Below are 2,323 nucleotides of genomic sequence, written 5' to 3'. Positions count from 1 at the left end.
TTAGATGGATAATAAAGGAATACTATGAAAAAATTTATACTTACAAATTCGATAACCTGGATGAAATGGACCAATCCTTGAAAGACACAGTGTACCAAAAGTCACACAAGAAGAAATAGATAGTCCAAATAGGTCTATATCTATTAAATAAATGAAATTAATAACCTTTCAAACAGATAGGTTCACTGATGAATTCTACCAAACATTTAAGGAAGAAATGATCTTTTTGAGGGGATACAAGCAGAGGGAATACTTCCTAACTTATTATAAGAGTCTGGTATTACCCTCATGCTCAAACCAGACAAACATATTATAAGAAAAGAAAACTAAAGGCCATATCTCTCATTAATATAGATGCAAAATTCCTCGATAAAATATTCACAAGTTGAATGCAACGATGTATTTTGCCACATAAACAGGCTAAAAAGAAAAATCATAACAATTGGTGCAGAAAAAGCATTTGACAAAATCTGACGTTTATTCATGATAAAAACTCTCAGTAAACTAAGAATAGAGGGGAACTTCCTCCACTTGATAAAGAATATCTACATGAGAGACTATGGACTCTGGGAAACAAACTGAAGGCTTCAGAGGGGAGGGGGGTGGGCGACTGGGATAGGCCGGTGATGGGTATTAAGGAGGGCACATATTATATGGTGCACTGGGTGTTATATGCAAATAATGAACCATGGAACACTACATCAAAAACTAAGGATATACTGTATGGTGACTAACAAAAGCATAATAAAAAATTATTATAAAAAAATAAAATAAAATCAATTCTGAATACCAAGTAGGCACAGGGAAAAAAAAGAATATCTACAAAAACCCTAATGCTAACATTATATTTAATTATGAGGAAATTAAAACATTTCCACTAAGATCAGGAACAAGACAAGGATATCCCCTAGCACCACTCCATTTTCAACATTGTACTAGAAGTTAAAATAATGCCATAAGACAGGAAAAGGAAATAAAGGCATACAGATTGGAATGAAGAAATAAAATTATCTTTGTTCACAGATGACATGATCATATATGTAGAAAATCTGAAAGAATCAACAAATATCTCCTGGAACTGATTCATTGCTGAGCCAGAGGAGGAGGTGAGAAGAGGACACCAACAGGAGCAAGTTGAAATCATTGCAGAAGGATAAAATGTGTCAGTTTATGATCTTCACACAATCTAGTGAAAAAAACAGCAGTAAGTTTTCTTTCTCAAAATGACTGGAAGTTAGATGTTGCAAAAGATAATTTTTTTTTCTAAAATCCTGAACTTTATATATGAGAGAGTGTAAAAGGATCATTGAAAAAGAAGAAGTTAGAACAACTATACAAAAGATACATGCATCCTCAAGATGAAAATAAAATTTGAATAGATGGTATACAACAGTCCTGTGATGATCTATCACTTGATCCAGCCAGCATTAGTGTGTTGATTGTTGCGTGGAAGTTCAGAGCAGCAACACAGGGCAAGTTTCCCAAACAGGAGTTCATGGATGGTATGACATTGAAACCTAAAGGCCCAGATACTCAAGATGGAACAAGTATTGAAAGAACCAGGATGATTTAAGGATTTTTATCAGTTTATTTTAGTTTTGCAAAGAATCCAAGACAGAAAGGATTAGATCTAGAAGTGGTCATTACCTACTTGAATTTAGTGCTTAAGGAAGATTTAAATTTTTAGACTTATGGAATAATTTTTTGTAGAACATCAGAAATGATCAATATCAAAAGATACTTGGAATCTTCTTTTAGACTTCAGTACAATGATTGCAGATGACAATCTGCCTAATTGTGATGAAGAAAGAGCACAGCATGTTCTTATTGACAACTTTGTGGAATTTGCATGCCCTCAAATTGCTGGGACAAAAAGTACAACACTGTAGCACTAAAGGAACCTTCTAGAATGTACGTAATCTGAGCAATAAAGACAATGGAAATTTGCATGGTCAATTTCTGCTGGCTGGACTGAACTGAAGATCAACCTTCAGAGTTCAGACTGAGGGTTGTGTCAAAACTTTAAGGATACATCATGGACTATATCATATTTCATTCTTCTGATGGTGGCCTGGGCTGTTCTTCTAGTCTGGGCTGATCTAAATATTTATAATTCCAACATTTTGGATTTCATCTTATATCTGTGAATACTAGTTTATTCTCCCATAAGCCTTAGAAGTTTATGGTGATTATTTTGAGGTTTCTAATCTTGCATAAAGCACAATGCTGTGTTCATCAGAAAACAGTGGCATAAGAATTAAACATATGAATATTTTTAAAAAACCTCTTGGAACTAATCAGCAATTATGGCAAGGTTGCAAGG

The 2,323-nt window shown here is 34.0% G+C and overlaps 1 pseudogene; it reads left to right on the top strand.

The window, feature by feature from the left end:
- Positions 1 to 1,134: 1,134 nt before the first annotated feature.
- LOC123790829 (DCN1-like protein 1 pseudogene) lies at positions 1,135 to 1,889 on the top strand (annotated as a pseudogene).
- Positions 1,890 to 2,323: the final 434 nt, after the last annotated feature.

Source organism: Ursus americanus, chromosome 28, assembly GCF_024610735.1.
Source record: "Ursus americanus isolate L20-20 chromosome 28, mUrsAme1.1.p, whole genome shotgun sequence".
Classification (NCBI taxonomy): domain Eukaryota; kingdom Metazoa; phylum Chordata; class Mammalia; order Carnivora; family Ursidae; genus Ursus; species Ursus americanus.
The sequence above is the reverse complement of the archived record's forward strand: the minus strand, read 5'-3'. Positions and strand labels throughout refer to the sequence as shown.